Source organism: Triticum dicoccoides, chromosome 5A (assembly GCF_002162155.2).
Source record: "Triticum dicoccoides isolate Atlit2015 ecotype Zavitan chromosome 5A, WEW_v2.0, whole genome shotgun sequence".
NCBI classification, from domain to species: Eukaryota; Viridiplantae; Streptophyta; class Magnoliopsida; order Poales; family Poaceae; genus Triticum; species Triticum dicoccoides.
The window spans coordinates 436460083-436472435 of NC_041388.1; positions in this window are offsets into that span (position 1 = coordinate 436460083).

Below are 12353 nucleotides of genomic sequence, written 5' to 3' on the forward strand. Positions count from 1 at the left end.
GCTAGATGGATAAAATTTGAATCCCTAAAGAATAACTTTTTAGAGGATAGGATGGGCGATTAAATTTTGGAGGATTTGCTAGAGATGCTCTTAGGTCACATAACAAAAGAACAAGAAAATGCAGCTTGTTAACCAATGTTTGGTTTCTGACTTTTGTGATTGAGAATGTGTTCTCTGGATGTAATTTTGTTCTTTGAGTAACATATCTCTAGTTGGTCGGAAAAAAATTAGAAGAAAACTCACTTAGAGACAACAATAGATGAAGGTTTTCCAAGTCGGTTGTATCATGTAGTGTAGGCATTCGAGAAGATAACCAACCCAAAGAACATGAAGCTGCCCAGGATCTTAATAAGAAAAATGATTCAAAAAAGGGAAAGGAAGACCAAGAGCATGAGAAGCTCCTAAGAAATTAAGTTGCTCATACCAAGAGGATGATCAATCGACCAAGGCCACATGTTCATCCTTCCTATAACATGTACAACCTTCATAGCACCAAATGTTCTCATGATGTGCTTTCGGACGTAAGTGAAAACTTCTTCATGGGTTTTGTCGTGCCTCACCCACGCCAGTGCGATGCCTATGAAGACATGTTACACTAACTTTAGTTTTCTCGTATGACCCCCCTTTCACTGACATCAAGCACTGGGAAAATGATGTCTAGTATGCACACATGTTTGGAGTTAATCATTGTGGACATGAACTTGGTTTTCTCCAAAGTCTCGATATAACCATATAAAATGAACAGGTAAAAAATATGAAATGGTAACAGAGTGCCTGAGCAAATATCCTTTGATGGACATATCTATATATAATAGGTCGGAACATCACAGGGAGCTAAGTTCTTGTTGGTTTCTCTAGTAGTTTGCATGATACCTCATCATATTAGTGATTTTCCATTGATCTAATGCATGGAGTTCCCACCTAATTATAATCTTTAACTACGTCGCCAGCTCACATCTTCCATGCACCAAAGAAATGCATATTTTCGATAAAGAACATTTCATTCAATTGACATATTGAGGTGATACAACCGCATTGAAAGAATGCCCGGCCTCTGCATAGCGCGGTGCACATAGGACACAACCAACAAATCCAACAAGCCTAAAGATAAATATCATTTTACAGCAAAAGTAAATCGGTCCAGCCTAGGGTGGGGCAAATCCTATTCGGGGAATACACCGCCATCCATGTTGAGAGAAAATCTCCCTGGTCGTATACTCCAGCCATGTAGACACCATCATAAAAAAAGTCTCTGTCCTCCGGCCTTTGTAGGATAGACCACATACGGAGCCATCATGTACACACACCAAAGAAATGCATATAACTTGAAGGAAACATATAATGGATTTGTATGTAATAAATTTTATAAATCATGACTTTTCACTACTAAGTGATAGTTCCTCTTTTTGCAGGATAAGATAAGTGATAATCCTCGCAAATCACCATAATCCATATTTATCTCATGCGATGAAAGAGTTTTCCATAGATGCTAGAAGACAGTGTCCTCTCTCTCTCTCTCTGTGTGTGTGTGTGTGTGTGTGTGTGTGTGTGTGTGTTATCCCATGTGACAATATGTCATAAATTATTATCCCATGATGATAATATGTCATAAATTATTATAGGTAATCTCATAAATCCGAATCCATCATCTTCTCACGCGACCTCAACATATTATCTGAATTGGTAAAAAAATATTATAAGTGTGGAGGGATTCGGATTACCAGTACCATTAAACAGTACTGTCATGATATGATTACATCTACACATATTCGTTTTCTGATCCAGTCAAGGAATGGCATCAATCGGGCTTCATTGCAATAGTGGATTATTTTAACCCAAATTGTCGTATCATGAGCTGATCTATGACAAAATTGCACTTTGCATGAACCAAGTAAAATGATAATTCATTTGTCCTTTTTTACGTGGAGGCCGGAGGATTGGGTCTCACGTTCTCATCACATGGCCAATAATGAGCTGGAGTTTGTTGGATCATGCTGATCTAACAACGTAATTTTGATTTGTAGTGGATGCCAATAATGCGCTGACATTTCTCAGGGAGGTCACCCAAGTAAACAACCGTTCCTTACAAGAGGCTCGTTTGAGTAAACGACGCCATCAGAGAGTGTTTCCTCAAAAATCCACTTCCAGCAAACGCTCAGGAGTTGTCATGCTATAATACATATATTTGCTATGTGATTACAGAAAGATTTGTCATGTGAAAAGAAAAAAATGCCACAGTAACAGAAAGAATTGACGAGAATTTGTCATAATGCAACAGAGCAAATTGCCATGCGTTTCAGAGATTTTCCATGATACAGTGTAGATAATTACCAGATAGAGAAAAAAAAGTAAAACTTGTAATCTTTGTAGAAAATCACTGTCCCGGAGTAGAAAAAGTCAGAGAGGGCACGCGGAATGTCCATGTTCGGCCCGACGTAGTCAGGTAACACAAACCTCATACGCTCGCAACTAGGCCGAGGTTGTCAATCTTCGTTGGTCGAAACTGGAGCCAAAGAATCAAGACATACACCCACATTGTATGTTTCGCATGACAACTCCACCATGACAAACCTGTAGAAGAAAAAAGTAGATCCGTCTCCTCTACATGCTTACTGGCGATACGAAGAAGCATCACCTGAACAAAGACAAGGCGCGGATACCTTATTTCATGCCGAAAAACATATATACCCTGCCGCCATGGGTCTCAGCCCCTCCCGACACTAGAGTCATAGATGGAGGGACAAGGTCTCGTTCCTCGCGGGGAAGCCAGGGAAGATCGACCGGCGGCGGCTAGGGACGTGATGACGCATATGCTTAGGTTAGCATCTCCGTTCCCTCCATCGATCGTGCCTTATACTCACAACAAATACTTAAACTGAATGTACTCACCAAATAGGATTACTACTTCCCGTACCATTATTGACATCGTGACATTACAAGGGTTCATATAGTTTCGAGGCCACCTGATGGCTATGAAATCGTTGAGAAGGTGAGATCGCAGGTCAACTACTCCAAGATACATTGCACCCCCCACCATGGTCCATGGCCACCACCCCGGCCGGCTCCCTACCTATATAAACCACGAGTGTGCGCTTCTCTCCCAAGATCAACACAAAACCTCTAGCTAGCTGGTGTCTTACCTCGCGCCTCTCGAAGACATGGCATCCGCGACGACGGTGCACCACCGGAGCCGCTGCATTCTCCAGCTGGCCCTCCTGCTACTGGCGGCGTCATCGACGGCAATGCTGGCGGTCGACGGAGCCTGCGAGAGCAAGGAGTTCCCGGCCGGCAGGAGCTACGCGACGTGCGCGGACCTCTCGACCCTCGGCACCTCGCCGAAAATATATAATAGAACACCTGCGCCAGGCCCTCACTATCTAGCCATCCATTTTGCGATTCGCGATTCGTGCAAACGCATTTCTCTTTTTTGTTTCTCTCGCATAAAACATGTTTTGAAGTTCAAACCTTTATAGCGTGGCAAAGCTTTTTATCTAGAATCTATGATAAATCTTTCAGATTTTTTGGTCAAAAATAAATAAACAAAAAATGTTTTTTTAGATTTAAAAATCATTTTTTGTATAATTATTAGATTATAAGTGGGGTAGTCCTCAATATATGGTTCAACATAGGCATTAGAAGCATAATTATCATAGCAATATTTAAGTATGTCAAAATTTTCATATTTGTAAAGAGTAGCATCATACATTTCAATCAAAGAAGCAATTTCATAAGCACCCTTAAAACCAACAAATTCTTCAATTTGTTGAACATCATAGTAACTATAAACACCCTTAGCATACGAAGATACGATTCCATTATCACTAAACTCACATTGATAGGGAAGGTGTTTCTTAGGGTTTTCGGAACAACAAGTAATATCATATATTTCGCATAAATTCCAAGAATAGCATTGCAAACGATGAATTTGACCCAGTAAAATTTTCCCTTTTTCAGATATTCGGTGTCGCACATAACAAGCATGCTCATCTAAAGATTTGCCCTCAACTAAGCTAGTTGGGGTTTCAGCACGAGCACATAGGGATCGAAGATGATCCAAGTAATAAGCTTCAGTAGTGTGATAGATTTTGAGTGGTTCTTCAACCATTGGTTTAGTAGGTACAACTAATTTTTTTGGTATTTTGCGTTTCCAACCCATAACTAAAGATAGAAAAACTAAGAATATCAAATAAAAATTACTTAGTGATAAAGCAAACAAGCACACACGAGAATATTCACCCCACGCTATTGCTCCCCGGCAACGGCGCCAGAAAAAGGTCTTGATAACCCACAAGTATAGGGGATCGCAACAGTTTTCGATAAGTCATAGTGTCGAACCCAACGAGGAGCTAAAGGAAGGACAAATATTCCCTCAAGTTCTATCGACCACCAATACAACTCTACGCACGCTTGATGTTCGCTTTACCTAGAACAAGTATGAAACTAGAAGTACTTTGTAGGTGTTGTTGGATAGGTTTGCAAGATAACAAAGATTACGTAAATAAAAAGTAGGGGCTGTTTAGATAAAGACACAACTAAGTTAGTTTTAGTAAAGAGCTTTTTGTTACGAGAAAGTTATTTGTCCCTAGGCAATCGATAACTAGACCGGTAATCATTATTGCAATTTTATTTGAGGGAGAGGCATAAGCTAACATACTTTCTCTACATGGATCATATGCACTTATGATTAGAACTCTAGCAAGCATCCGCAACTACTAAAGATCATTAAGGTAAAACCCAACCATAGCATTAAAGTATCAAGTCCTCTTTATCCCATACGCAAACAACCTACTTACTCGGGTATGTGCTTCTGTCACTCACGCCACCCACCATAAGCAAATCAAGAACATATTGCAAACCCTACAGCGGGGATCCCTCATGCTTGCGCGAAACGGAGAGCACCATAGGACAGCACCAATAATAAAACATGCAACTTAAACCAATCATGATCATCAAATACCCATAGGACAAAACATATCTACTCAAACATCATAGGATAGCCATACATCATTGGGAAATAATATATAGCGTTGAGCACCACGTTTAAGTAGATATTACAGTGGGTAAAAGAGGGGTTACACCGCTGCATAGAGGGGGGAAGAGTTGGTGATGATGGCGGTGAAGTTGTTGATGAAGATTGCGGTGATGATGATGGCCACTGCAGCGTTCCGGCGCCACCGAAAGAGAAGGGGAGAGGGGGCCTCTTCATCTTCTTCTTCCTTGACCTCCTCCCTAGATGGGAGAAGGGTTTCCCCTCTAGTCCCTGGCCTCCATGGCATGGGAGGGGCGAGAGCCCCTCGAGATTGGATCTGTCTCTCTGTCTCTCTCTGTTTCTGCATTCTGTTCTGCTGCCCTTTCACCGTTTCTTTTATATCCGGAGATTCTTAACTCCGATTGGATTGAAACCTTCGCCGAGATCTTTTTCCAAAAATTAGCTTTCTTGCAGCCAAAGTAGAGCATCAACCGCCTTACGGGTGGCCCACATGGGTGGGGCGCGCCTGCCTGTAGTGGTCGTGGGCCCCACCCTCATGGCCACCTCGGGCACCATCTCGCATTGATTTTCTTCCCAAAAATCACAAATATTCCAAAATAATTCTCCGTCCGTTTTTATCCCGTTTGGATTCCGTTTGATATGGATATTCTGCGAAACCAAAACCATGCACCAGACAGGAAGTGTCACTGGGCACTGAATCAATATGTTTGTCCCAAAAATAGTATAAAAAGTTGCCAAAAGTATATGAAAGTTGTAGAATATTGGCATGGAACAATCAAAAATTATAGATACGATGGAGACGCATCAATAGACAGGGTGTGGGCCCCCTGACGTGGATTGTTCTTCCTGTATTTTTTATATATTCCAAAAATAATCTCCGTTGATTTTCAGGTCATTCCGAGAACTTTTATTTCTGCACAAAAATAACACCATGGCAACTCTCCTGAAAACAACGTCAGTCCGGGTTAGTTCCATTCAAATCATGCAAGTTAGAGTCCAAAACAAGGGCAAAAGCGTTTGGAAAAGTAGATACGATAGAGACGTGTCAACTCCCCCAAGCTTGAACCTTTGCTTGTCCTCAAGCGATTCAGTTGATAAACTGAAAGTGATAAAGAAAAACTTTTACAAAGTATGTTTGCTCTTGTTGTTGCAAATATGTAAAGCCAGCATTCAAGTTTTCACCAAAAGTTATGAACTAACCATATTAACAATAACATTTAGGTCTCATGTTTACTCATATCAATGCCATAATCAACTAGCGAGCAATAATAATAAATCTCGGATGACAACACTTTCTCAAAACAATCATAATATGATATAACAAGATGGTATCTCGCTAGCCCTTTCTGAGACTGCAAAACATAAATGCAGACCACCTTTAAAGACCAAGGACTGACTAGACATTGTAATTCATGGTAAAAGAGATCCAGTCAAGTCATACTCAATGTAAACTAACAGTAATACATGCAAATGACAGCGGTGTGATACGTCCATTTTGCATCATGCTTTTATATCGATATTTATTGCATTATGAGCTGTTATTACACATTATGTCACAATAGTTATGCATATTCTCTCTTATTTTACAAGGTTTACATAAAGAGGGAGAATGCCAGCAGCTGGGATTCTAGGCTAGAAAAGGAGCAAATATTAGAGACCTATTCTGCACAGCTCCAAAAGTCCTGAAACTTCACAGAAGTCATTTTCAGAATATATAAAAAATATTGAGTGCACGAAGTTCCGGAGGGGGGCCACACCCTGCCCACGAGGGTGGGGGCGCGCCCTACCCCCTGGGCGCCCCCCTCCCCACCTCATGGGCCCCCTGGTGGCCCTCTGATGCCCATCTTCTGCTATATGGAGTCTTTCAATGAGGAAAAAATCATAAGTCAACTTTCGGGACAAGACTCCGCCGCCACGAGGCGGTACCTTGGCGGAACCAATCTAGGGCTCCGGCGGAGCTGTTCTGCCGGGGAAACTTCCCTCCGGGAGGGGGAAATCATCGCCATCGTCATCACCAACGATCCTCTCATCGGGAGAGGGCAATCTCCATCAACATCCTCACCAGCACCATCTCCTCTCAAACCCTAGTTCATCTCTTGTATCCAGTTCTTGTCTCCAAGTCTGGGATTGGTACCTGTGGGTTGCTAGTAGTGTTGATTACTCCTTGTAGTTGATGCTAGTTGGTTTATTTGGTGGAAGATCATATGTTCAGATCCTATATGCACATTAATACCCCTCTGATTGTGAACATGAATATGTTTTGTGAGTAGTTACGTTTGTTCCTGGGGACATGGGAGAAGTCTTGTGTCGGTGTCAAAACCGGCGGATCTCAGGTAGGGGGTCCCGAACTGTGCGTCTAAGGCGGATGGTAATAGGAGGCACTACAAAAAAATACACTTCCGTGATGATACGTGTTTGTCACAGTAGGTCGCTTTTTTTGTCATGCATGTACATCCATGACAAATTTATGACAGAATCAAGATAGTCATACCTGTGCTGTCGTAGAAGTGTTCCATGACATTACCAAAATTATCATCATGGAAGTTTCCACTTCCATGACGATAAATCGCGCGTCACAGAAGTGCTTTCATCAAGGGTGACCGACATGTGGCATCCACCATAAAGGAACGCCGTTAAGCTATCGGGTCGGGTTTTGGATCCAATAACCCGTTAACAGCCCCGACCAATGGGGATTTTCCACGTGTAAAATCATCATTGGCTGGAGGAAACATGTGTTGGCTCATCGTTGGGACAGATGTCAACCACTCATTGGACGGAAGGCGCCTATGATACGTCGACACATGGCACGGCCCAACAGAGGCCCATTCTTGTGAAAAGGCCGGCATGTTTGACTTGGTCAAAAGGTGGCGGGCCGGCCCATGGAAAGCCTGTTAATGGCATGTTCACATATAGCCCATTTACAGCCTGCTAACCCAAGGCCCGTTATGCCCTATCCGAATTAGGCCCAGTAGCGTCATCTGGGCCATCCAATATGATTCCAGCCCATTTTCACTTCTGGCCCATGTATGGCCCATGACGTCCTTCGGCCCATATGAGGCCCTATGTAACTCTTGGCCTATTAATGGCCTGTGGTGAAACTGGCCCGTAATGAACAGTGTATCACTGTACACCCATTAACGGCCCGTGGTGAAACTGGCCCGTAATGAACAGTGTATCACTTTATACCCATTAACAGCTCGTTATTCCGTTGGGCCGTTTCCAGCCCAAGTTATCTTTCGGCCTTCTCAGAGCCCATTTATTCTTGGGCTCATTTCCAGCATTCGTTTACTTCTGGCCCGTTACTATCATTTTCTGCTTGTGGGCCAAATTCAGCCCGTGGTTACAGTCGGCCCATTTGTGGTCCATTAATATGTTGGGTCGTTTTCATAGCGTCACCAAATACGGCCTATTAACGATGGCCCGTTACGGTCGGCCCATGAACGGACGATTCCAACTCTAACCCGTTTACGGCCATAATGCGGCCTGTTATTGGCCCATGTTTGGCCAATCGATCATACGGCCCGTATAAGGCCCATTGATGATACGGCCCGTAGAAGGCCCATTTTTTCTACGGCCCGTAGAAGGCCTACTGTTTCTACGGCCCGTAGGAGGCCCGGTGTCACTACAGTAAATATTAGCCTATGATTACTATGGCCTAGTTTTTAAAAATAGGTTATTGCAGCCACTAGTTAACCGCGGAAAAAGAATTGCAATGGCTACAAGCAAACAAATAAACAAGACAATAAGGAAATAAATAAGCAAGCAACTAACGCTAGGCTATCACGGCTATTACACATATTACATCCACTGGGCATCAAAGTTTGCCACCAGTGCAAATATAGGGAACAAAGCAGCATATCATATACACTGGCCGTCAAAATTGGCCACCAGTGCAAATAAACGTGGCAGCAAAATAAGAGCCTAACTGAAACAACTTCAGAAGAGCTCAAGAAATGTTATCATGGGTATCCACCATGCTGGCAATAAGCTTAGCAAGCTGATTAGCTTTGTCCTGTTTGGCGCTAAAATCCTCCAACGCTTGCTATTGCACCAGAAAGTATGCATCTGAATGCTCCAGGGACTTCCGCAGTCCTTCCGCTTCTTGTCGCAGCACAGCTGATCGATGTTTTTCAGATTGTAGTTGAGACTCAAGAAACCGAACTAATTCAGAAAGTGAGTTTGAATAGCTTGTGCAAGCGGTAGTGGCCAGTAACTCCAACACCAAACCAAGACAAGATGTGTCACTATCCTGAACCTTATCTGCATTACTTCCTTTACCGTTGCTTAATAAGGCACTCTTCCCCAATATTCTGTCAGCATTCTAAAAGAAGAAACAAGCAGACACATAACAAGTTTAGCATGTACTAGTATATGAAACTCATTTCGGTGAACCAGTTCATTAGTAAGGTGGATAGGATTAAACTACTAAGTCTTCTATTGCCAAGTACTAGTACATAATAAAAGCATCAAACAAACATATATCTATGTCCTATGGTAGCAATGGAATCTTAAATTAGAACAGTTGTTCTTCAGGTTTAGGCACTTGTTCTACATGAACAGAGTATAGTAAGACACAAGAATATAATACTTAAAATAGAAAATGAGCTCATAGACCTTGCCACATTCTTGGTTCGGGACCAGTACAGAACAAGGCGTTCCTAGTCATCGTCCAGTAAATGTGTCTCAGGAGAACGTAAGGGAATTTGATGAGTTTCTTTGCCGGTGAAGTACATTTTCTTCAGGTAATTCTGATACTGCCACCAAGCATTCTTGAAGATAGCAGAGGTATTAGCACAGGTTACCTCATCCTGAGTTTCCAAATCGATCCTTCTCTATAGAGAAAAATGGGAAAATTTGTTGTATTATAACCATCATGGAGGTAGGATGTATGGGACGAAGCAAAGTAATTGTCATGAATAACATTACTTACACATAACTCCTGGACAAACACCTGCAACTGGCATTTTCCTTCATCTTCAATATAATATTTCCAAGATGGGAAGATACGAACATACGATTTAACAACATCAAATGCGATAGATGCTAAACTACGACTAGCTGGTTGTGCTTCCTCCACAGGATTAGGCGTACTAACTGGTGGAGTTGGGGTTCGCCGTGATAGTACTGGCCCTTTGGGCACTGGAGATGCCTTACTAACTGCTCTTGTTTGGGAGCTCTATGGTGGAGATGGTGTTGTGTCAACAGGAACTGGGTTATTATCGGCTGGGTTGGGGTTAGATTGGGTGAAGCTGGTTCTCTATCCATCATAGTAGGGGTACAATCTGCGAGAGTTTGGGTTATGTGTGGTAGGGATGGTTCTTGTGCATGTACAACCGAGGTGCTATCTCCACCAAGAGGTAGCACTGTTTTATTTGAAGACCGTGTTTTTAGTCCGCTAGATACTGGCATCACCCGCTCCAATTCAAATGGCTGATAAACATGAAACATAGTTGAATGTACAGACATTGTATGAGAGACAGATGCAATAGATAGTGTGGAAAAAAGAGGGCATGAAATAGTTGACATGTATATTGTTTAACTAAAACGGATAGTGTCGTGGTTTTGTCACGACAGATGTCCTAGAGAAAGGACTTCGTCGTGGAGCCATCGCGACGGGTTAGCTTGAAGGGGTTAAAGCGGACACAGGGACGCAAGAGAGTTTATACTAGTTCGGCCCCTTCGATGAAGGTAAAAGCCTACGTCTAGTTGTGATGGAATTGATGGGGTTTCGATGACCAGGGAGCAAACAAGCTTCACCTATGTCTCGAGTTGTTGTATGTTGTCCTTGAACCGCCGCCGGGTCGTCCCCTTATATACACGGGTGATGCCCGTCGGTTCACAGAGTCCCAATACCGGCTCATAGATGTGTCCGGTTTGGTCTCTACTTATTCCTAACTTACAATACAAGTTAAATACTAACGCCGGTTTACGGCTACAGGCCTTGAACCGGCTATGGGCCTTGAGCCCTCATCTGCTTTCTTGGGCTTTAACATACTTAACTACTGACGAAGTTAACCTGGCCCAGATAGGCCGGTTTACGCCCAGTAGTGATATCCCCAACATTAGGCCCCAGATTGATTTGAACATGTTCATGTCAATCCTTTGGCAAAAATCTTCATCTTCAATATCTTCTTGTAGTTTGTTGAACCGCCGTGACGTCATCTTCTCTGGTCATTGTAAACCGGCGTGACGTCACCTGTTATAAAGGACCTTAGTAGGTCTGCGACAATTAAGGCAACATCTTCGTTTCCAAACCCACGGTCCCTTGATTTTCGCACCTGACTCCTGTCCCTTGCCTTATAAATAGGACCGAAGGGTCATTTCTTTTTCCCCTCCGTGCCCTTCTGCTTCGTCTTCCTCGCGTCGCCCAGCTTCGGAGCTCCGCCGCCACCGTCAACCTCTGCATCAACCTTGGCCGCTGCATCAACCTGGGCGCACCAGAGCACCGCAGCAACCTTCCGCGTCTTTCCCATCTCCAGTAAGTCTTCTGTTCTTTTCAACACAGATCTGCTCTAGGGTTTCATGTTCTTCTAGTGTTCATCGCCTGTTTCATGTTCATACGATAGCTCCTAGATGCATCTGTGAATCCTTGCTCTGCGTAGCAGTAGGTTTTAGCATCCGCCTTCAGTTTCATGCCTCAAGACCATAGATCTATATGTATCTCTGCCCATTGATTCAGTATTGTTCTTTTTTGAATCTTGAAAATTTTCCTTCTTTTCTGAACTTGCTTCAGATCCGTCGCTGTAGAGAAGTCTTGTGAAATCTGTTTCTGTAAACTTACTCATCTGCTTCAATGTTTAGACCAGGCGGTTTAACTTTGTAGAAAAAATTGCCAAACCGGTATATACCATTAGTCCCCTTGTTGAACCGCCAGATGTTGTTGCTTCATAAAACTCCGGTTTAGATAGATTTGTCTCCGGTTTAACATTGCACATACCAATGTACCTTAATCAATCCATTTATGAACCGGGATCACCTACCTTGTAGATTTCATCATGGCCAAGCAAGTATATGAGTGCAACTGGGTTCTTCTCGCGTCATAGAGGCTCAACTGGACGATTTAGTCCTGATCGGCGCCTTAGGCAGCAAACATACCATCCATTGGAGGGCTCCTGGCAAAGAATGCCCTCCCACACCTCAAGAAGGAGAGGTCGTCGTTTTCGTAGATCACTTAGCCCGGGGCTTTAAGCCGCCCGGTTCTAAATTTTACCGGGACGTTTTAGCCGATTTTCAACTCCACCCACAAGACACTGGTCCCAACTCTGTTACAAACATGTGTCACTTCCAAGTGCTCTGTGAGGCGTTCTTTCAAGAGGAGCCCATAGTAGAGTTGTTCAGAGACTGTTTCCATCTAAACCGCCGT